This window comes from Pteropus alecto, unplaced genomic scaffold (assembly GCF_000325575.1).
Source record: "Pteropus alecto unplaced genomic scaffold, ASM32557v1 scaffold34, whole genome shotgun sequence".
In the NCBI taxonomy this organism is placed as follows: domain Eukaryota; kingdom Metazoa; phylum Chordata; class Mammalia; order Chiroptera; family Pteropodidae; genus Pteropus; species Pteropus alecto.
The window spans coordinates 5,295,076-5,320,257 of NW_006435763.1; positions in this window are offsets into that span (position 1 = coordinate 5,295,076).

The following is a 25,182-nucleotide window of genomic DNA, read 5'->3' on the forward strand; positions in this document are numbered from 1 at the left end:
GGAAGGAAGGAAGGAAGGAAGGAAGGAAGGAGGCTTAGGCTAGGGCACTCCTCCCTTTTTAATGATCTCCAAATTCCAAGAAATAGTCCTTCTAAAGTGACTGCCCCCTATTGTGGCTTCCTAAAGATCCCGAAGTTGTCATCTGATTAAAACCTTGCATTTCCAGCCAGAGCCATCAGTGAAAAGACCCGCAGTTAATAGCGTTTGCTGGGCTGGAGTCACTGGGTCCTGCTGCTCGCCCCCAGGGCTTGCCACAGAATAGATGCTCGTTAAAGGGCTGATGAGTGGGATGTCAAAGCCTGAAGTGGAGACTTTGAGTTGATGAGGAAAACCCCACCGCAGCCTGCTCTCTCTTTGACCTTTTTCTGGAAGAGTGTGATCGTTCTCGAGTCCAGCTCCTTTTTGCCCTGGGTTCCTGACTAAGTTCGTGTTTAGATCTCTGTGAGCTTACTAGTCGATGGACCTCATTTTGGTATTCATGGCTCCTTGGGGTCCTGGGTGCAATAAAAGGAAGTAAGTCACAGGCCATCGTGGCCGGAATGAGAGAGGTCATCCCATGCACAGGGAACCTACCGGGCAGACAGCCTGCGGTTTCCATCACTGGGTTTAAGATAAGCGTTTCTGATCAAGGCGTTTATAGACCACAGGAAGCCCCAGCATAGCACCTACTACGGCCTTCTCCCAGGAGCGGCCCTCCTCAAAATCACAGCCCTCCCTTCACCCACAGACCATGACGGAAGAGTGGGCGGAGAGAATATTATTGAGGAGGGTGAGTAGAATCAGGAAGGTCTAACTTCTAAGCTCTGTTTCCATCGTCACCGAGATCTCTCATGCTCTCTATCCGGTTCCTCGGCTCTGAAGGATCCAGACTTTAGGAGAACATAATAGCACCAGCAGCCACAGGATATTAAAATTACTTCAATTTTAAATTTAAAATCATTCCAAACAGTAGGAGTGGGGGTTCTTCCCAGGGGACATGGTTACAGTGTCGCCCAAACCTTGGTCACGCTCATGCCTTCATCACTAATTCTTGACAGATCTGCATTCATTAGCAATTAGAATTTAATCATTTTTTAAAAAATGGGTTCATCTGATATTTTAAACACATTTATTTCAAAAGGAAATTTTGTATTGCATCTACATTTTACTTCCATTAAAATGTACTTACCGTTTAAAAAGGGAAGCTTTATTTCAAGACTCCAAATGTCAGATCAATATCACCTGCCATTAGAGTAAAAATAAACATAATGGTAGCTTTACTTATGTCCATCCTAAATGAATAGAACAATTATTTTTTCAAAAGTTTTCCCTCCTGCGTCTGACCGCTGGAGGGTCTTTTCCACGCCCTCCCTTGGTCCCCATAAACTGGGAAGCATTAAATATTTAGGAATCATCTGTGTAGCACTCACGCATGCTCTGGACTGCTTACCCTGCTTTACAAACATCAACATAGCTAATCTTTTCATGACCTTCCGAGGCAGGACATATAGTTATTATCCTTATTCTACAGATGAGAAAGACGCAGAGCAGTGAGGTGACTTGTCAGAGGCCACACAGCTTGTAGGGGGCAGAGATGTATTTTAAGCCCAAGTTATCTGAGAGCAGAATCTAATTTCTTACACCTGGAGCCCAGATCTTGGTTTAAAAATACGACTTTTCACTGAGTGAGGCCACATTCCGTGGAGAAATGGCTGATGTCAACTGCGGGACAGGGAAAGACCGTGAGCCTGGGTCATCTAATCGTTCCGGGAAGCAAGAAGCAGGGATCACCAATGATAGAGATGTCTCCGGAGCCCCGAATCCAGCTCTGCGGGACTTGTCATGGCCCAAGTTAGGCCAAATTTAGCATGAGAAATGACAGAAATTGACCGTCACTCGTTGAATGACTACAACTCCAGGGTCCATGGGGACTCTCGAGACGCTGGGACAGAAGGAGAAAGGGAAGGAGGGAGAAAGGAAGAAGGAAACAAAAAGACCTTCTTTACGAAGAATGCCAGCTAAGACAGGAGGAGTGGCGGAATGAGAGCCTCAGAACACAGGATCGTTTTTAGACTCGCCGTTTAATCATCATCTCGGGCAGGAATTAGAAATGCATGCTATCGCTGCCACGGAGAAGTGTGTCAGGGAACAGAGATTTCTCCCGGTGCCCGCGCCTCCCCCATGGGCGCCCGTGTCACGTAAAGGAGCGGGGGGCAGGTAAAGCGTGCCCTCACGACGGGCGACTTGCTGTCACCACCTAACCAGGTGACAGGCTTCTTCGCTCGGTTGGTGTCACGGCTTCCTTGAAGCGGCGTTCCTCCTCCCGTGGGCTCTGTGACGTTCAGAGCAGGGTCTGCAGAGATCCTCGCCCGGAGGTAAAACACGAACCTAATTCAAATGAACGAGGATCTCATTTAACCCGAATCTGCTTTAGACCCGAATTCCTGTTCACAGATAATAGAGGAGACAAAGGCACAGGTCAAGTGACAACACGAGAAAGCAGTCGGACGGACCCAGCATGTGGGACATCGAAGGCAACAACTCGAGCAGACTCACTCTGCACAAAGCCGGTGTCCTAAATACGTGCGCACGGGCCGGGGAGGAGGTGTCTAGGTGAAAAGACATGACAAAGACACAAGCGAATACCGTGCGTGAATCTCGACTGGATAGTGGTTTAAAATTTTTCTAAATGCGTTCTTGGGACAAATGAGGAAACTTGAACTTGGTTGCTAGATGTTCGGGAGTCTTCGTGCATTTTCTTAGGTCACGTGAGGGAATGTCCTGCTCTGAGGAGACTGAACTGTTTAGCATTGAAGGGTTATGATGTCTGTGATTTTATGTAGTTCAGATGAAATACACGAACGTAAATATAAATAGATGATAGACAGACAGACAGACAGGACAATTGCTACAAAATATCAGCTGCTGAATCTAGGCAACCTTTACTGCGTTACTTTTACACCTTTTCTGAATGTTTGCCAATTTTCATAGTATCACATTGAGGAAAGTAAAACAGAATCTGTGCTCTCAATGACCCCGCCCTGCTGCCTGAGGTCGGACAGAGAGGCTGCAGTGCTCAGCGATCCCTTGAAGTCACCTCACAGGTCACTGCAGGGCTCTTAGGCTGCATGTCGGGAATACCTTGGACCTCGGCGGTCCCGCAGAGGAGGAGATGCATGCTTTACCCCTTCCTGGAGCAGTGACGACCCCCAGCTCTCTCTGCTTAAGCGGGGAGCCCAGAATGGCCCCCAGTTTTATTGAAACGCCCTGGCTTGCCACATGGCGCTCATCCTGCAGGTTTCGGCATGGTCATCCTTGCCCCTCACAGCAGGTTAGAAGGGCGTCCAGAGTCACCTGGGGCCCGCAGCTTCTTTTCTAACTGCCTTCCTTCCCTCTGAAACCCAAAGACCTGCTGTGACATTCCCTTGCAGAGAAGGTGCCTTAAATCCACCTGATCCGAGATTGGACACACATGCCACGCGGCGGGTAAGAGGTGTGAGCCACAGGGCAGCCATGGAAAGGCCATCACGAACCTTTCCATCCGAACGCGCCCCGAGATCAGGCCGCGTGTCCCCAAGCAGGTGCCTTCCCCTCACCGCTCAGGCAGAACCGGGCCGAGTGTCCTCCGTAAGCGTCCGATGTCCGGGGTTTAGAAGCATGCTGCTGGCTCTGTGGAAGGATGATGGTCTCAGACCAGCAGAGACGGAGCTGCAGCCATCACGGGGAGCAACCAGCGGCCGACAGACACGACATCACGCAGAGAGCGATGCTTCTGAGTTTCTCCGGGCTCGTCCAGGGCTCTGAGCTGCCCTCTGGGCTGTTAGCGACACACCCACCCCTGCCCTGTGCTCCTCGGCCAGGAAGTCTTGGGGGGCTCCACCCCCAGCCCCTCGTGCTGTAGCTTGAATCTGTTTCTTCGGTTTCGCTTTGATTTTTTTAAAAGAATTAAGTAGTGCTCCCACAGACCTTCCCTCAGGGTGAATGACCACAGTGGATTTGCCTGGGGAAAAAGAATTCCCACCCGTTCTACCTCTGTACCCCGCCACCACCCAGGAGGCGACGGTCAGCGTCACCACCCACAAGGCTTTGTTTCGTCGAGGTGGGCGGCCCGCGGTATGCTTTTCTCGCCTTCCCTCGGTCCTCACCAGCCCTCCGAGGGGTTCTGCTACCTCCACGTACCGGTGACAGAACCAAGGCCGACCCAGGTGTCCGCATTTGCCCAAGGTCCCCACAGCTGGGGAGTGAGGGAGTTGGGCTTCTAATCCAGAGGAGCGGAGTTTGACCCCAGATTCCTCTCGCCCGACTGGCTCCTGACACAAGGTCACAGTCGCCGGTGCTTTCAAAGAGCAACGTCACAGTCCAGGTCGTGGGCAGGCCCCAAGGACGGACGTCAGGGGACCACACGTTCCAGTCGCTCTCCATCCCTCTGTGGACAGAGACTAAAATCCGGAGTAAAATCTCAGTCTTTCGCATCCCGCCAGAGCCCTCGGGTCTGGCTGGCCCTGCTCAGCTTTCCCTCCTCACCTTCCTCACGCCCCACGTGACACCCTCAGCACCTGGAAGCTCGGACCTCTCCCAGAAGCCCGAGCTCCTCCCGGCCCCTGCTCAGGCCGCTCGCTCCCACCGGCATGCTCGTTCCCAGGCCGACCTCTGCAGCTGCGTCGAGCAGCCCACTGCCGAGCCCCCGACTAGCCTCCCGCACGGGCCGCCTGCCCTCCCCAGCTCCAGAGTGCCAGGCGAAGCAGGCCCAGAGAAACCTCAGCCCTCGGATAAGTTGCGGACGCGCTCTGTGCCTCGGTTTCCTCATCGGTCACGTGGGGACGGTGACGAGATGATGGTGGCCTAGGCCTGCAGTGGAGCTGAGAGGAAAACAAGGCAGTGATAGCAGCAGACACTGACGCCACGCTCACTCCGTCGGAGCACGCGCCCTCCTGCGCGGGTCACGTTCGCAGAGTCATTCAGTCCTGGAGGAGCGGATGATAAATGGCTCGCCTAAGGTCTCCTAGCTTTCGAGAGGAGGCTCAGGGATCCAGAGCCACACACTGCGGCTTAAGAGTCCAGGCTCCTCATCACCAGTTTAGAAAGCTACGAACGCTGTGTGGGCAATGAATAGGGCGTTGCAATAGAGAGGTGGTGGGAGGGAGGGTTATCAGGGAAGACCTCCTGGAGGTGGTGTCTTGATCTAAGACTTGAATGATGACAAGAAGGCAGGCAGGCGACAGTCTAGCTCAGCAGATGTCTGTCCTAGCTGCCCACTGGAATCCCCTAAGAACAGTTGTGGGAAATGCAGTGCCTGAGCTCTACCCCGGTCAGAACCCCTGCAGGTGAATCCAGGCCTCCCGCAGATTTTAACGCTTTCTGGGGGGGCCCAGCTTGCGTTCAAGGGTGAGAACTACTGGTCTAAGGGGGAAAGGCATTGCAAGGAGCAGGGATACACCTCCACTCTCTCCAAGGAGCGAGGCTGCTGTCCCCCACCCCTTGCCCACTGCCCCCTGCTCTCCCTGCAGCCCTGCCACGGTGCGTAACCTGAGGAGTTAAAGCTCCATTTAGGAAAAAGGTTAAGAGCAGCTTTGGCCTCCTCCCGGGAGGCCAGAGAGGCCGAATCGATGTGGCCGCCCGCTCGTCAGGCCCCCGTGACAAATGACATTGTGAACCGGTATCTCCAAAGATACTTCTAAGCTGACCCTTGGAGAGAGATAATAAAAGAGCAGCCCGTCCTCCAAGATTAACGACAGGGGGGGGAAAGACGGAGGGAGGGGGAGCCGTGAGCAGCGCCCGGGGGAGCCCGTGCTGTCCCGCAGCCTGCCTCTTTGGCGGTGAGGGGCTGCTGGCCCCGGGGGGTTGATCTCAGCCTGCCCTGCAGCAAGCCCTCTGGGGCTTCTGCCCCTGCCCTGCGCCCGCAGCCCGGGTGCCCATCCTGTCCCCCTCCCTGGCGTCCGGCGTTGCCTAGGCTCCCGCTCTGCTCGGTTTTTCTCTGCAGAGCTGTTTTCTGCCCTGCTGCCCGCTCTCCTGGGAACCGCCCATGTGCCTCCCGGCCCGTGCCCGTCCCGGCTTCTCCTCCCCGACTTTCCTTTCCCTGACTCTGTTTGCTGTCTCTCTGTTCTGCTTCTCCCTCTCAGCCCGTCTGTCTCTCCTCCAGTGAGTGTGCGTCCGTGTGTTACTCGTGTGTTTCCGTGAGTCTCGCTGTTCTTTTTGCCTCCATCCGTGTGTCTGTCTCTGTCTTTGCCTTTCTCTGTCCCTCTCCGGCTGCTTCCTGCCCCTCTGATGCCATCTGTCCCTGTCTTGTCCCCCGTCCCCGTCCCCTCTCTGCGTCCACCCCCATGTTAGTGTTTATGTCGCATCCCCTCTCCTATTTCGTCCCCATCTCTCTCTTTCAGCGTGTTTGTCATCCTGGCACTTTCTAGGGGCACCGACGGGTCCAGGGGACCGGCCTCTTCTCACCGTGGACGTAACCGATGGTAGACGGAGCTGGGGGGTGGGGGGAGGCAGCCCACCAGCACCCGAGCTCACTTGCCGCCTGATGGGGGTGTCCCCGGGTCTGTCCCCAGATCCGAGCTCGTCTTGCCGACAGGTAGGCCCCCCGCAGGGCGCTCGTCGCTTCCTGTCTCTCCGCTCTGTTTTCCACAGAAAACTCTAGATAAGACCCCTCATCCTTCGACCGCGCTTCATCCAGGCAGTTTTCGGCGAGAGCCCATGTTTACAGCCGGGAAAAGGCAAGTGAGTGGCCGAGCCGTCTGCCGCTACGACTTGAAAAAGCACATGGCCTGCCGTGTGGTCCCCGTGTGCAACACGTTTCCACAGCAATTCCACAGGACGGGTAGACATCCCCATCCTCATTCTTCAGGTTCAGGAGACGGGGGCTCAGAGAGGTCAAGACACCTGCCCAAGGTCACACAGCGCGTGAGAGGCGGAGGCAGAATCCAAGCCCGTCCTGGGCGGGCCTGACGGTCCTGCTCTTCCCACTGAAGCTCTTAGCACGGCGCTGTCGCCCGAGGTAACCACTAGCCGAATACGGCTGTTCGAATGAATTCCAGTGAAGTAAAATCTGAAATCGAGTTTCTCCATCACACTGGCCACATTTCAGGTACTCGGTGGCCACGTGCTGCTGGCGGCCGCCACGTTGGGCAGCGCAGACAGAGAATATTCATCCCTGCAGAAAGTTCTCTGCTCAGGGCTGTGTTGGACAAACGTGGAGGAATTCTCTATTGCCTTTGTGAGAGAACGAAAGAAAATGGGGTATTGAAATAACCCCGGGTGACTCCCCGGTCCCCGTCCTGGCCCCGTGACAGGTTGCAAGAGAGAACCTGGACCGAAACAGCAATCCTGCATCAGAATACCTGTGGGCAGCGGCACCTGGGCCTTGCAAACCTGCCTTTACCACCCTGTTTCTGTCAGGAGACCACAGAGGAGCGCTCTGCTTTCATTAGGGCATGGAGGAGAGGCGCGTGTCCATTCTTCTAGAAGGCAGAAACAGTACAATCTTAGGCCAGAAATTGAATTTTCTTATTTCAGCTGGTGTCCAGGGCTTTGAACCTTTTCACAGCATAACAGCTTAGCGTGTTCCACTCGATCAAAAACATTTCACGATGCCGGCTTCATTCACAGGGTCACCTTGAAATCTCGTCCCTGCTCGAAGCATCTTGAATCTTCCTTTCCCTAATAGAAACATTCTTGAAGTCTGGGTAAAGTGGACTCGGCCAGCCCTGTTCCCTCTCCAGGAATATTGCATCTCGCTTCTCTGTAACAAGTCACCAAGAAGAGGGAAATGTTTACAGATTTGCAAGTTCACCAGTCTGGGCACTCCCAATGCCTAGCATCTTCCCGCCCAGCGACTTAGGCTAAAAGTCTTGGCCTTGTGAAAATCTCTCCCCGGGCAGCTCTCGAGATCATTCAAGCATGCATTGTCTCCTACAGATTTCACTCGCCGTGTGCCACTGGGGACCAGTCATCCTCCACGTGGGGTGGCGCCTGCCCTGGAGGCTCTGCCTCCCATTTGGGCACCAAAGGGTCCCTCCAGCTCTGATGGTTGCCATCCAAAGCTAGCTTGTGGTCCAGGAGAGAAATGTCCCCTCCCCTCTCGGCCTTACGTGGGTGCTCAATCAGACATGCCCACGACAGTGTTCTCTGGCCCCTACGTGTTCCGGTGTTTCCAGGCCACCCCACCCCCCGCCCCCTTACGTGAGGTTTAGTTCCAGCTCACGGTGGTTAAGGGCACACACCATGGTGCCAGGTGACCTCGGCCCGAATCCCAGCTCTTCCGCTTACTGGTTGGGTGGTCTGATGTAAGTTACTTAACCTCGTGGCGCCTCAGTTTCCTCATCTGTAACATGGGGACACTAATGCCGAACTCCTGGGTGTGAAGGCTGTGTTAGCTATTGTTGCTGATGATGACGATGAAACCTCTCTGTTGGTAATTTGGGGTCGGAAACGCCTCTGGTGTGATTTTGCCCACACCTGTCACACCACGCTCAGACTCCCCGCCCCTCCAAGCGCAGGTGGCTTTGTCCCTAGGTGGTTTGGGGCAGCCGACTCTTGGTTCCCCGTCCCCTGGGAGGCCTTTCTACACCATTCCTGCCTTCACAGTCATCTTCCCCCGAACCTCACGTCATCTCAACACGGCGACTAGGCGCATCGTGAGCCCTGAAGCGTGGGAGCACGCACTGCTGCCTCAGTAGACGGCCCCCCGGCTGTCACCAGTCTTTCCAGTCTGAGCCCTTTTCGATGCATCCAGAGTACTTTGACCACCTGCAGTTCACAGCTGCTTCACCTTCCTTCCCGATTCTCCAGCGTGCGTAGGACTCCATGCTCCGAGACCCTAGAATTCACCTTCTCCCCCAGCCGCCCCACCTCATGCTCACTGCCACCAGTGGCCTTGCATCCATGCGGGAGCATGGGGACGGACACAGGGACCTCCCGATCCCCAAGTTTACTCCAATAGTCCAAGGTGCTGAAAACATCAACAATTTTTTTTTTTTTTTTTACACAGTACGCTCTAACTCCCTTTCCAGGCTGGAGGGACTCATGAGTTTTTATTTAATATGTGCTTTCTCTCTCCTCCGGTTCAACGGCTCCGGACTTCTTAGCTCGCATTTGTCTGTTTTAGGCCGCCTTCGCCCCTGACCGTCTGAGTCACCTGTCGTAAACCAGGCCAGCCTCGTGCCGAGTCTTCCTGGGCGTGTGAGTGTGCACATGTGCCCGTGCACGCGCTTGCACCGTGCGTGGATAGGGAGGGTGAGGCCCGAGTTCCAGGCTCGGCTGAGAATGTGGAGGGAGAGGCCCCGCGCTGCAGACACCACACTTAGGGCTCAGTTTGCGGGGATGCGGAATGGGGCGAATAGCTACCGCCTAGTGATCGTGCAGACAAGGAACATGACTATCAGAACGCTGCGGCACATGGTACTGTGTAGATACTGGCTGTCCTTATCGTCGTCATTGTGACGGCTGCTCAAGGAGTCGTGGCCGACGAAGCCCCAGGGTTCACAGAATGATAGAATAACAGTCACCATCACCAAGTCCTACGTGCTCGATGCTGCATTTTCAATGAAGCAGCAGCTCCCGTTTCCCTGCTCTGATTAAAAAACACAGGCCGATTGTAGGGAGAGGTACATAGAGCATATTATTCGATAAAACGGAAAAGTAGGGGTGCCTCGCAGAGCGCCTCTGACTCACGGCGAGGACGAAATCAACATCTGACCACGGCGAGGCCGAGGGGTGGTGAAACGAAGGTGTGTACCCACCGTTCAGAACGGCCACTTACTATTTTAATGTGTGCATTTCCAGATGTTTTTCTCTACATGTGGCTATAAACTGTTATCCTTCTGCAAAAGTATGATATATTTACGCGATGATTTGCGAATCACTTTTTATCTCCACTTACCAATTTATTGCAGTTCTGTTTCCATGCCGAAATAAAACACGCATATGCTTCTTGACTTACAGTGGGGTTACGTCCTGATAAACTCATTGCAAGTTGAACATACTGTGACCCGAAAATGCATTTTTAATACGCCTGACCTGCCGAACGTCATATCTTAGCCAACCTACCTTTAGTGTGCCCAGAACATTTACGTTCGCCTCCAGTTGGGCAAAATCATCTAACACAAAGCCTGTTTTGTAATACAGTTTTGAATCGCTCATCGAATTTATTATGCATATCGCCATATGGAAAGTCAAAAATTGTTGTTGAACCGTCGTTAAGTCAGGGACCATCTGTACCGCGGTTTCTGATTCCCCAGTGTCAGCCACACTGTGGTAAACCAGTGAGAAGGAGATTTCCTTCAACCTACAGAGTTATTAACTGTCAAGGAAAATAAGAATAGAGAATCGAAATTTTAAAAATCCCTAATAAGTATACCAATGATTATTGCGTCATATTTGAATTATGTTACTAATATCATGATGTGTACACACACACACACACACACACACACACAGGATATAAAGACCTCTGAGTAGCTGCATGCTATTCCATTAAATGGATGTACTATATTGTGTTTAATTCCTATTTGATGGATACTTAGGAAATTTGAAAAGTGTGGTCCATTTGATTCACAAGACTCAAGTCATCGATGGAAAAACATAAGAGAATTTTCTTTTCCCAGGAACTGCTACTAACTCTACCCTTGCAAACTTCTCCTTTCCTGGCACCTACTGGGCTTCCACAAGGAGACCCGCACTCTAGAACAGACAGACGCATTCTGGTATTCAGAACGTCACCTTGCTTTTTAAGATTTCGGTTCTGGTCCTTTCGTGCTTACAGCAACCTCGTATGCTATTATAGCCCGTGCACCACCCCTTCATTTTAAGGAGCTAGGCCTTAACACAGCGAAACGGCTCTTGTCTCCTCCGCCCGCTGCTCCGTCTGTATCATGGTTGCATCCCAAAGCCTTTACGTTCAGCTTGGGGAACACTGGAGTCAGTCAGCAAGCAGGGAGAGACCGTCTGATAAACGCCTCCCAACGGAATGAACTCTGCGCCCTGTGCCTGCCTCATTCGCTTGCAGGGAGTAGCACCTCTGGAGAAGCGGGAGGAGGTAGGGAGAGCCTGTCTTCACCAACTCTGCGTCTCTGCAACAGATGACCTCATCCTCCCTCCCCGTCCCGTTATATTTTCTGTGGGGCTTCGTAGGAAGGATCAGTGCTGATCTGCTGACATTGTCCCTCCACCCCGGCCGAGCCGAGGCCCGGGCAGCTCTGCTCTTGAGAGCCATTGTCAGCCCCTCTTCCAAACGCCGTGTCAGTGAGGGCCCTGGTGGCGATGTTTACACCATGGAAATCGGCACTGTCGGACAGACTGCCCCCATCCCGCACCCCACAGCTGATTGTTCAGCGTTGTACCACCACATCCTGCCTCGGACCTCCCCAACAACGGTGGTCTCTGTGCTCAAAATGCTTACTACCTTTCTGTTCTCAGCCTTCGGAGGCCGATTATGGGAGCTCAGGAAAAGATAAGACCACCATAACCAGCGTTGCACGTTAGAAACGATGCTCTGAAGAACATTTTTTTTTTTTTTTTTTTACATTTAACCCACCTGTTAGAGTGATTATTTCCTTTGGCTAAGTTCCTGGAATTAGAAATGCTGAATCCAAAGGCATGTCTCGTTGAAAGTTTCAGATACACGTGGTTCAATCGCCCTTCAGAAAATACCCGTTTACACTCCCATCACCAATATGCTTGGCTGCTCCGTCCTTGCCGTAACTACATGTTATGATTTACAAAAAAAATCTCGTTGAGTCTTTTAAGCAAAAAAGTATATTTTGTTTTCATCTGCATTTTTGACTACCGGTATGTTTAGTTTTATAGAATATTCATTTATCGATCAACAACATTTTCTGAATATCCTCTTCTTACATGAATTTCCAAAAGGCAGGTGAGAAGGGCCCCAAGCAGAGGATGACAGGGGACGAGAGAGCTGCTCTGTCATGCAGACCCCACCATGTCCTCCACCACCCCGCGGCCCCGAACTCTGCCTGAGCAGAGCGCCAAGACTGGCAAGTCTCAGAGACACCTTTCTAGAGGCTGCACTTTAATTAAAACCTTTCTTACATGATACATTGTCTATAAAAGCAATTCGGTTAGAATATTGATTTTGCCGTGTGGTTACGGGGTTCTCGTAGGAAGACTTATTCCACGACCAGTGGCTTTCTGGTCACCGTGTCTGCTAGCATCGTGGCGAGGATTGCATACTCATCCACTCCCGTACGCCTGAACACATACCCCCCCTACACACTCGTGTGCCTGGACACACACTCAAATGCCTGGACACACGCACACATAGACGTACTCGCACAGACCCTTACGCACGCTCGCAAGGGCACACACGCACACTCAGGCATGTAGCCTTCTCTCCCCTTCACACTCAAGGCTGCTGCCACCCACATTCGGTCTCCTCCAGCTCTGCAAACATGCCATAGTCGCTCTCACCCCGAGAACTCCGCACAGAACTGTCTCTCTTTCACTTGTCATCAGGCCAGTCTCATGCACACTGCATGTCTTGGTTTAAAGGTCACCTCCTTCAATCACCTTCCCTAGCTCCCTGGGCCACCTGGGGGCCTCTGGCCATTGCTCCTGTTGTGCACCGATGCTCCCCTTGGTGACACTCACTGTGCTTTGTCACAGCTATTCCAAGAGAACAGGGGTTGATGTCTGCTCTGCCCTCTGCTGTGTTCCCAGGACCTAGGTGTGCAAAAAATACTTATTCAATAACTAGCGTGGAGAAGCCGAGGCTCTGGTTGGCTAAGGACATGTAGCTCATGCAGAAGCTCATAGTGTCTCGAATACCGGGGTCCGACTCGCAGCTCATGTTCTTTGTCTTGTGTCCCCAGACTCTTCCCCTCACTGACCTTTGATTTTTTTCAATGCGTCCTTTGGACTGTTTATAAACACACGTGAGCACATGCGCACACGGGTGCGCGCACACGCACGAACCAAAGGAAAAGGTACTTTCGTGACCTTCCAATTGAGACTTCCTTCGACCCCCAGTCCCATGATCTTAGGTCCCTGAGGAAAGGGACTCTTCACCTCAGTGACTGTGTTCATGGCCTCTGCCCGTAATGCGGTGGCCGGCCCCCGGCAGGCCCTCAAAAGTGTATGTTAAACGAACAGGCGAAACCTGTTCAACAAACAGTCACTGAGCATGGTCAGGATGCTGGGCTCGGTGCTAATGGTGTTTCAGAAATGAATGAAAACGGTCCGTGACCTCGAGTGTCTTACTGGCTGGTCGGGGAAGCGATGCGATGAATCTTCGCCCTTGGGGATGAGCAGACAGCCTGGTCCTTGCTTGACTCTGCCCGTGTGTGCACAGAGCAGACAAAAGAAGCACATACACAAACATGCCACACCCAGGCCCCCCGTCCAAGCTGGAAGTAAACAGGTGGCTGCGTTTTCAGCCCAACCTGATCTGCTTCCTTTAAGTTCAGAGTTCATTAATTTCGGCCACTTCATGTGGAACTTATGAAGCCTCCTGGAGGAGATATCCATTGCAAGTCTGAAAAGGATGACATGAGATGCGAAGGTTTGGCGCCCGCTGCCCACTGTGTGCGTCCCCCTTAGCGTACTTAACATTTCTCGGCATCTCGGAAATAACGAGACGCACTGACCCAGAGAAGCAGCTGTGCCGGGGAGCGGCCTGGTCTGGACCAGAGGGTGCCTCCTTCCTGAGCCCAGGACCTTCCCCATCGGCCCCCCACCCCGCACCCCGCCACGGCTGCTTGGAGCTGGAGGTGGAGAGGGAGTAGAGAGAGAGGCTGAGATGACACAGGGCCGGCCTCAGCTTTGCCCCCAAGCTGCAGGCTGAACTTTCCGAAATGGCCAAAAGGTCTCACGCTGGGTCTCGCTGCCTTCAATCTAACCTTTTCAGTAAGAGTGAAAAATGCTTGGTGTCTCCTCTTTGGGCCCAGAATGGATTGTTTCTTCAAGCAGGTCAGCCATTTCTCTTTAATTCCTGACCTTGGGCATACCACCGCAGGCTTCCGATCTCGCTCCTGGGGCAAGCAGTTCATGGGAGGAAGCCCTTCTCTCAAGCCCAGAGGATTGGAGAGGCTCTAGGGCGCAGCATAGATTGGAGGGGGGAAAGGTGCCTCACTTCCCGCTGTCGGGGGATGCTTAGTGGAGAGGTGAGGTTTGGGTTCAAACCCCAGGTCCATCCACACCCTCGTCGCCTGTGTCTAGATAAGTTCCTTCTCTCCAAGCCTCCGTTCCTTCGTCGGCAAAATGGACACAGTCATACATTCTTTGCAAACCTCTTGAGAAGATCTAAGGAAACATGAGTGCATTCCATTTGGCTTTGTGCTTGGTATAGAGCAGGTGCTCGCTAAACAGTTGACTTTCTTCTCTATCCTGTTGTCTGCTACTCTCCCTTCTGTGCCAACTACAGGGATAGACAAATGAATCCGGCCCTTGAGGGGACCAGGCAGTTGAGCAAACAAACAATTATAAGACAATGAGGGGCGTGGCTCATTCCAGGTGAGAAAGGCAGGGGACCTTTCAGAAGAGGTGACATTAACCTAGGGCAGAGTGACTGTGTCAGCCAGGAGGGGGATCTAGTTCCTGTAGAACAGTAGTTCTCAACTGGGGACAACTCCCGACATTTAGCGATGTCTGGAGATATTTTTGGTCGTTATAACTAGTGACAGGAGCTACTAACATCAAATTAGCCAGAAAAGCTGCTCATGTCTTTCAGTGCACTGGGCAGCCAGCCACCCTAAAACAAAGACCTGTCCAGCCCCAAATGTCAATAGTGCCAAGCTGAGAAACCCTGCTGTGGCATATCATACTCTTCATCACAAAAATTATAATCACTATTGATTATAGAACACGTTCCATCACCTCGAAAGGAAGCCCTGTTCTCTCCAGCCATCACCCCCCATTCCCCAAACATCCCAGCCCTAAGCAACCACTCCTCTGAGTACCATTACTTTGTACCACACACGGCACTAGGGGCATGTGTTACTGCAGTGACTCCATCTTAAAGCTAAGGAACCTGAGGCTCAGAGGGATTAAACTTGGCGATCGCCTGGAATCCGAAGTCAAGTTTGGAACTTTAAAGACTCGAGGAAGAGGGGCTACCGCTGCCTTCGAAGGTGCTACGTGGGGTCCACAGACAAGAAGGGCAACTCCAGCGCAGGCCAGTAACAGGGCACCTCAGTGGGCGGAGAATCACCGAAGGGGGCAGCTCGTCCTTCCTTCCTGCCCACTCCCTCAGGTGTTGATGTAGGAGCTGCTGCTGCTGCTGCTGCTGCTGTGATCACCACTTCAGCTAATAATGACGCTCACCCAGCTCTGCCTTCTGTTCGCTTGATAGCCTGTATGTATCTCCGGAAACCCAGTGAAGTAGATATGATTTTACATATACAAAACTGAGGCCCAGGGAAGGGCCAAACGTAAGAGGGAGGATTAGTCATCGTACCCATATTATTCTATCTGAATGGTCAGACATCGTCTACGATAGTTCAATTCATGGCCACCACCGAATAAGGGTCGTGATATGTGCTTCCAGCACCTAGTGGGCAGAGACCAAGGATGGTGTTCACGAGAAGTCCTATAACAATACAGAATTCTGACCCAGCCTGTGAAAACCTTGAACTCTACCTCGAAAGCCCCTGCTCTGCTCTAAGGGCATTGCCTCTTCAGCATGCGGTGGGATTGACAGTTTCTGGGTCGCGTGAAGGAAATGTTTATTTTAAGTTTATTATCTATGGGAGAAAAGTCTTTGCATCATACCTAGAAGCACAGAAGAACAGCATGCAAGTTAAAATTTACTTTTGACAGGGGAAGGACTTTCGTGGCAAAACCATGAGAAAGGGCAGGAACCTAACCGTTTGCAAATTCACCTGTTTATGACTGAGGGTATATTTTTTTAAGATGGAAATTGCAAAGTAGAGCGGTGAGCCCTAGTGAAATATTCATGACCCCCATCTAATTTCTAATTCAATTAAAAGGTGTTAATGTAGTTAACTGTGACAATAATTATTTTTGTTAATGAATATATTTAAATGCTTATCAGCAAGGGTGATAAGGGGTGCCCACAACACCCAGCTACAAACTTGAATTTCAAATTGGTTTCAAAGTTTAAAGGTTGTTTTCAGAAAGCTGTGAACCAAATTCTAAATTTACAAAATGAATAATTTCAGAATTAGATATTCAGTTCAAAAGGCAGTCTTCCATTTTCCTGAGGATTCAAGACAGAATTCTTTTAAAGTGCAAGTTCTTCAATTGCATTTGAAATAGGGTTCGATTCATAAAAAAATCAAATTATAGTGACTTTGCAAGAGCCCAAGGACGAAAAACAGTGCAAATCCCAGCGTTTGTCTCTGAGCGGAAGACAGAGTTTCCCTGTCTGGCACGTCACTAGGTTCTTGCAGGAATGGGAGGTTACGTCCTCGGAGCCCCTTTTAAGAGAGATTGAACAGCATCTCTCTCTAAAAATTCAGCTCCTCCCGTGGGATGGAGGGATAAACAGGCAGACGTACTGAGGCTGGTACCAGATGTCTAGACATAGCCTCTCGTCCTTTCGCTGGCATTTAAACCACGTACTTGATATCACCTAGTTTTAAACACAGTCATCAAAACGTGAAATTGCCTATTTTAAATTTTACAGTGTTTGTGTGACTTTTAAAAGATTGGTTTCTAGCTTCTGGATGAAAAATGTCCCTTTTCATGTTCTTGATTCTCCCGTTCACTGTGCTGTTAGTGCCAATAGCTACAGTGATGGGTCCGATGTCTTCGTGGGGACCAACACGTCTGATTCGGACACCCGATTCCACCACTCACTAGCTGCATGATTTGGGGGTCAGTTGTTAACCTGGCTGAGCCAGTTTCCTCATCTAGGAAGGAGAGGTTATAACACCTTGCATACCTTGTCAGGTCATTAGAAGGAGCAGACAGGTAACCCTTAAGCTATGCATGCACCCCACAACTTAAGTACCTAACAGTGTCTTACCATCTAAAACGCTCAATGAATTTTGGTGACATGGCAGTAGACTTGGTAGTGGCTACGGTGGTTGTCGTTAGTCCCAACATACTTTAATTTCAAGGCATTCTACCAGAAAAGAACCATTTTTCTATTTTATCGATAAGGCATCTAAGATTCCGAAAAGCTTCATTACTTATTCCAGCTGGTAAGTGGTTGGATAGAAATTTGAACCAGATTGGGTTGGTTCTGAAGAACATATTCTGTTGCCACAGCCCGATCCCTCCACTTAAAATCCATATTCCGTCTCCCCTCGGCCAGGCTGCATCTCTGCCCACCTTACAGGGCCTAGTAAGTCCAGTTCAATTCTAAGTCCTTAAATAGATGTCACTTGAGAATGACCACTTCCACCATTGCTTTGAGCAAAACTCACTCATTTCCTATATTTTTACATTGGTTTATTCTCTTTAAGATAATGCAGAAAATAGGATGAAAGGTTGTGACGGTACATCAAGCAGTACTACATTTGATGCTGTTTGGAAAAAAATCCAGGGCACTTGTTTCTTGCATGTAGACCTCATTATAACCATAGAGACCTCTTAGGTAATGTCCGAGGTGATTATAAATCTAATTCTCTCCCAAGGCCAGTCAGGTGCTGAGTTCTTGGAAAGGTAGGAGTGAGAGAAATGAGCCAAGACTTGAGTATTTGACTCGTGATATTGATCCTGTGAAATGAATCAGCAGAGGACTTTTGGCACATGCTCCCAGAAACCCCGAGAGTAGCCCCAGACCAGGGCTTCCCCAGGGAAGGGAAAATGCATAACCTTTCTCACCTGTTTCCGGTGAGGACTTCAGACAGGGATGCTGCTGGTGTGTTTACAATGCCAAAGGCTCGGGGACTTGATTTGAAGAAGAAATCTGCCCGAGGAACCTACTGAGGAAGGGAAGGTAGTTTTAAAAGCCATTCAAATCTCAACAGCCCACGAACCTTGAAAACGTGATGCTAAGTGAAAGAAGCCACTCACGAGAGACCGCGTGTTATGTGATTCCATTCATCTAGAGGTCCAGAATAGGGAAGCTCCTACAGACGGGGGGCAGAGGAGTGGTTGCTTAGGGCTGGGGAGTTTGAGGCATGGGGGGTGACGGCTGGAGAGAACAGGGCTTCCTTTCGAGGTGATGGAACGTGTTCTAAAATTGTGATAGTGGTTGCATGTTTGTGAAAACACTGAAAACCACGGAACTGTACACTTTACCCATGTGATTTGCCTGGTACGTGAATTATATCTCAATAAAGCTGCTTTCAAAAATCTCGATAACCAACACGAGCGATCTATTGCCTGTGGCCTCGCCCTTGCTCCCAGTGGCCTCCCACGGCTCCGCAAAGCCTTCTGTGGTCTTGCCTTCCTTATCCCACCAATCTTATCAAATCGATCCCATCCACATGGTCTCAGAGTGCCCACAATGACAAATATCCTGGAAGCAGAAGAGTCTTTCCTTTCCTTTCTTAGAGCATGCTGATTTTCCTGATCACCCCAACCTGTTTTTGTATGTTTCGGATATACCTTTGAAGGCTTTAAGGAAATTTATATACCGCCACCACCCAACTACCATCTGTTCTCATACTTTTAAGGCTGCTCTGGGAATCAATGGAAATGGGGAGGAGAAATCACTTTAGCAGTATGTCGCATTTCCTCGTCGGTCTCTTGGGAGGAGACAAAGAATAACACAAAGACCTCAGGAAATAATTTTCTAACAACATTTAGATGTTCCCACCTGTGAGCTCCAGCGAAAATCTTTAATCTCTCTGAGTCTGCTTTCTCATTTCTTGTGTCTATAAAGCACATATTCTGACCAGCGGTAGGTGGGCGCTCTGTGGATCAAAGTTATTTGTTATAATTGCTATGGTCGCATTGCCATTGATCAGGGTGTATATATTTCTGAAGTTCCATCTCTTTGACTCCCTGAGGACCTCTGCCTTAGGGAAGGCCCTAGCAATACCCACCTTCGTGTGGACCCCGCCTTTCTTGAAGTGACTACCCCAGAATTCATATAAACAGCAGTCCGCATGTTATGAAGTCCACTCCAGTAGCTATACTGGGGCTGGACTGGATGGCCGGAACTTCAGACTGGCTGATGCACCTGCTCAGACTTTGCAGACTCACTGACCATTCGGCAGTCAGAGGTGGTTCTTTAACCCTTTCATCTTCGCATTCTGACGGTCATTTCCGGGAGACTCGAACCAGGGGCCCGTGGAGCAAATCGCCTGCAGGAGTATGTGGTTTGTACCTGGAAGTGTCCCTGTTCTTCAGTTAGTTACCAGCATCAAGTGAAAGTCAGACTTGGTTTACTGTCTAGATTTCTGACTCCTCGGGAAAACTGGATTGCATTTTTCTGCTAGGCCGCAGCCAGCTGGACTGAAAAGCAGCTGTCTGCTTTCAAAGGGATGTGCCTCTTCCAGTCCCCCGGCCTCTAGCTTTCTTCCTGACTGTGTTACCTGTCTGGTGTCTGCATGCACTTGAGATTTTGATGCCCAAACTCAGCCTCCGTGATCCGCTGAGAGCATAGATCGCTCATAGTAGATGAGATATCGATAGGCTTCCTTGATGTCCATGGAAAAATCCCAATCTCTGAGGCTGAGCACAGGGATTCAAGTGTTTTGTCTAGAAGTGCACAGGAACAGGAGCCCAGCTGAGACTGTAAGCCCTGGGTCTAAACCCCATCTAGGCTGCATGAGGGCAGGAGATGGAGCTTCTAGAACAGAAGAAATGTACTACTTTTCTCCAGTTTCATACGACATCATCATTGAATTAAACCCCTGAGTGACAACGTCAAGGAATCTACACTGTGCTCTCTCTGCCTTAAATGTGTGCAGCGAGGGCTAACTCTGCAGCTGCACACATCGGGCAGACGCGGGTCTCACGGCAGACGCGGGTCTCACGGCAGACGCGGGTCTCACGGCAGACCGCCGAGGCCCTCTCCTCCTCTCTCCCGTGTAGGAGCAGATCGGCTCACGTTTTAAATTCTCCAACAGAAGCACAAATGAGATTTATGAACCATTAACCTTAGGTCAGTTTTCCAAAGTCTCAAAAAGCATTTTAAGACACTTAATTACTTTGCTTCGCTGGAAACAGATTGTCGATCGGTGCAATTAGGCAGATGCTCGAGGTGAAACATTTCACTAAGACGGACAATAAACTCCCACCCCAGAACTTTTGGAAGCGGGGAGAAGTGTGTTTCTCATGTACATCCCCCCTCCCACTCTGCCCGTGTCTTGGTCATTTTGAAGCAAGATCTGTTTGCATTTTCCAAGCCCCTTTCTCCTTCCAGTTTTGAAATATGCCTTGACTTTTGCTGTACTTGGAGAAAGGACAATTCTGAGTAAATGAATTTATAGGTTAAGAGGAAAATCCTCTTAAATTTGTTCAGTTCTGTTGAAAATTTATTTTAGAAATCTGTATTGGGAGGAGATTATTTGTAATTATTTGTATGAGGAGGAGCTTAAACAAGAACTGATTAACGAGATACTGACTGTGCTGAGCCCGGGCTGAGGCATTGACCCCCCCGCCCCTTGTAATTTCTTAGGGTTTTTGGGGCAGCAGATGATGGCCAGAGGCCAGTACGAGGGGTGAGTGGCTTCTTTCTCTGCCACCACCATCCTGTGGAGGCTTGAGTGAGTCAGTTCCTGTTCATCTGTAAGGTGAATGGATTGGACTGGATCGCAGATTTCCTTTTTAGCCCCGACATTCTGGGATTACTTACAAAACTTATTCTGTAGACACAAAAGGCATAAGAAATCAGGCTACTACTTTCGGTTCAAGATGGCTGATTGAGTTCATCTTGACAGAAGAAATATAAGAGCAAGAATAAATCAATGGCGGTGCTGGAAACTGGGGAATATTGCCAAGCTGAGAAATGTTGAGCAATGTGTGGAAGAGATAAAATATATGGCATCAGATTAATGGCGAGTCCTTAACAGCCTTCAGGAAACTATAACCCCAAGTAGATAAAAGAGGAGACGATTGTAAAACTGAGTTCTTCCAACAGAACTCTGGAAAAAACAAAAAACCAAAAAAAACAGAGACAGCAGCATGGGAGAAGCAATGGTCTATGGGTAATAAATGAGAGAGCGACAGAACGGTCCCACGAATTCCTCATTCGAAAGAGAGGCCGGCTGCAGCACTCGGTCCGGGGTTTTCTGTGAAGTCAGCTTCTATATATAAAGAGAAATGGGTCACGGCCCTGAGTTACCGCTGCTGAACACAACCCACAACCCGAAGTCACACTTGCCTGTCTCACGCCATGAAGGGAAGCCCACACGGATGTACCTCAGAGCAGCCACTTTCACTGCCTGGGGGACAGTGACTATCACAAGTTCGGAGGAAAGCCATTTTTGCAGCCCAAACTATCAGTCTAGACCAGCGCTGTACAATAGAACGGTATAGTAGAACTGGTGTTGGAAACGCTCTGTGAAGCTTTGCAGCCCAATTCCATAGCCTCTGGCCACAGGTAGCTACTGAGCACTTGAAATGTGGCTGGTGTGACTGAAGAACTGAATTTTCATGTCATTTAATTTTAATTAATTTGAATAGAAATTTAAATAGCCACATGTGGCTAGAGGTTAACGTTTATGGCTATAAACAGCTGCCATATTGGACAACGAATTCTTCTTTATACATACGAATAGCCACATCACCAAATATTTGAGGGAATTAAATATCATAAAAGAGAGACATGAAACTGAGCATGCTGGATCCTAAATCCTGACCAGCGTTAATACAGGAAGCAGAAGAGGGCTTCAAAGAATGCTAATTAGTACCCTCGGATCTAAGAGGATGTGTCGGCCATAGAAACACCTGCGGTTACTCATAAGAATACTTTAAGAATACAAAGTAAGTCTTGGAAATTAAAATATGATTGCTAACGTTAAAGCTAAATGGAAGGACTGAATAGTGAAATTAAATGTTAAATAACAGGACTGATTTTGTAATCTGGACTATTTAGCAAAAGTATTCTCCCAAACCACAGAGCAACGACATAAAAATTCCAACGGCAAAGTTGACACATGAAGAATGGATCCAAGAGACCCGATATTTAGCAGAGAATGATTTCAGAAAGAGAGAATGGACATCATGGAATGAAGAAAAGTGCTGAAGAAATAGTAGGGAACAAATCCAAATAATTACTGAGAATGCAGGTGTTATATTTCAGTGTGATCGTCAGATAAGAGTTAACGACATGGAAGAGGCATGCCGTAAAGTTCCATATATAAACGCCATGCATGTCTGTAACAAAATAATCATCTCAGACCAAACCCCACGTCACGAGACGTGGGAGGCGGAGGATGGAGGGTGGAAGAGATGGAGCTGTGCCACGAAGATCGTCTTTTCTGAGAGGACGCCTTCAACTACTGGCTACTCTTGGACACTGCTAAGAAAATAGGATCTGAAATAGATTTGTGTACGTAAAAATTCATATAAATGAAAATGCAAGTATACGAGTATAAAAAAAGGAAGGCGAACTTCTATTTCACTGGAGAAATAAAAGCCAGAAAGAATGTTTGCTCAATGAGCTAGAATCTGGAAAGGGGAACGAACGGTCAGGAAAAGAGGAAAAATAAACACCATCGACATCATAAATTAAGATGACAAAAATAAAACCAAATGTACAGTGATTACAAAAAATATAAAAATTTAATTTCTCCTATTAGAAGACAAACACTATTAGCATTTTAAGGGAAATTTAACTATATGTTGCTTAGGAAACTTTAAATAAAACTATTTAAAAGGTTAGAAGAAAGAGATAAATATCGAGTTAGATTGGCAACTGTCTTTTCTAAGGAAATATTTTCTTTATTTAAAGATTTTATGTCCCACTGTTTCTTTTTCTTGCTCTATTAATATACTCTTATTTTATAAAATGTTAGCTTTAGGTCATTTGCTAAATTATTTTGAAATTTCACTTTTGTAAAAAAAATCTCAAAGTCTGGCCTCAGGGATATTTGAGTTAGAATGGTAAATAATCAAGTTACTTTCAAGAATTTACTAATTCCAGATTGTGTTCCAGGACCACAATTGCATTTAACCCAATTTCTCGTAGTAGCATTTATTTATTTATTTTTGGTATTACAAAAGTCGAACTTGGTAGTTGAAAGAAATTTGAATGATTGAAAGGTATGTAAAACACATAACTCCTAACACACACACACACACACACACACACACACCCCTACCAATTAGTTCTTAACTATTAACATAGGGTAGAGAACCTGCGCTGCTTCCTGAACACTTCAGATACTCACTTCCCTTTCTAGAATGACCTCTTGATGCATCTACTGTAAGCCATCTATTTGTCCTAAGGGCCTGAGTTCAGAGTATTCTGCCTGCATCTTATGAAAACCCAGGTTTAAAACATTAGTTCAGTAAAATACTCTAGAATGTCAAAACTAAAATACCTTCATCTAATGACCTCATAGACGAGGAGTTGGGACTTGAAACCAAGTGCAAAACTCTTCTTTTTGTTTGTTGCACGTGGCTGAAAACCCAACCCAAGCTGCCTTTGAGTCCTATAAATGAGAAGTTGAGAATCAGAATTAGGTTTAGGCGAGACCTATTCCAGATGTTCAATCTTACGGCATCAGAACAAAGTTGACCTGTCAGATGCTTCTCTCCCTATTGGCTTCATTCCCAGGCTCCAGATGATGGCAACATGACTTTCGGCATCACCGAGTTGAACTTCGAATTCAAGTCTAGCCATAAAGAGCCTACACCTCTAATCTTTACCATCTAAAGTATCCTTGTGTCTCATTGGCTCACCTTGAATCATGTGACGATCCCTGAACCAATCACTGTAACCACAGCATTGCATATTCTGATGGATCTGGTCTGAGTCCCTAGAACAGAAAGTGGATTCACCTCCACCCAAAGCACATGGGCTAAGAATCAGGGAGGAACGCTTCCAGGAGGAAAGCCTGGGCACCATAAATAGGAAACAGATGGATGTGTGCTGAGTGGCCAAGTCAGACTTCCTTCCTCCTGGTCCGATAAGTTCACACTGCACAATCTTTGAAACTTGTTCGTTCCTCCACTCAAGGAAGCAGGTATTACTAATCCTTGTTATCCTGTTTCCGGGGCAAGAGAACTTGGGCTCGCTTTTTTTTTTTTTTTTGGAGCGTTGCCTGAAGGGCGATGGTGAAGGATGACAATAGCAAAACCATTGTTCATGGCTCTGTCATCATCTCTTGCAAATTTCAAATCAGCCAAAGCAGAAGCTGTCCGGAGTGACAAATCTTTTGATAAATTGGAACCCTCCTGGTTGCCAAGCGCTGACCCTGTTCCAATTATCGATTGTGAAAAATCAATGGAGAAGAGGGAACCTGAGATAATATTCTCAGCTCTATATACTCTCAAAATCGGCTAGCCAGAGCATCAAGTTCAGACAGCCGCCAGGCCCACCGACGCTGCTTATGGAACACATCCAGCCTTGGCCGTGCACTTCAGGATGGGTGGTGCCAAGTATCCCAGCATCTCTTGGACTTGGGACTGTACCGGAGGACCTCTGTGGTTTATGACCGCTCAAAGCCAGTGGTTTTCTTCCTGCGAAAAAAAGCACCCTCCCTCATCACATTTCTCAGAGAATTTATTCCTCCTTCACTCCAACCCTGTATTTTGCATACATTTCAAAAGCATGGCATCTTGCCATGTGATGACCCAGGACCGGACAACTGATATTTCTGTTCCTCTTGGTCACAGTGATTGCACCTAAGTTAAACCAATTAGAAACCTACCTTAGAATTTTTGTATGGAAAGCTGGTAGGAAAAGTTTTTTTTTTCTTTAGATTTGAGGTTATAAATATGTGATCCCATAGCTGTTGGTGATTATAGGAGCAGGCTTTAGAAAAGATGTGTGCAGGGAGGGGGTAAACAAAGAAAATAAATGTCCTGTAATACCTCTAGTGAGACATTTGCATCCACATTTCAGTTTTTTATCCATAAACCTTATTAGTGGAAGCTTCTCTCTGATTCTGACAGTAGGTTTATGCTAAGTCCTTGAGAAGAATGACCAACACAGACTTTCCTTCTTTAGCTAAAGAAGCTGCCAGCTGCTCTTCATTCTGGTGGGGATAGAGGGTCAATTTAGAGCAGATGTTTCTGCTCTCTTTGTAATATGCAGATGTATGCCAAACAGACCCAGATCTGAGAACTATTACGATGATGTCTTCGGTTTGACTAAGAGAAGCTACCTACATGATCCTTTTTGTTTGCAAAGAGAAGGCCACTTTGCACGTGGAGACCAGG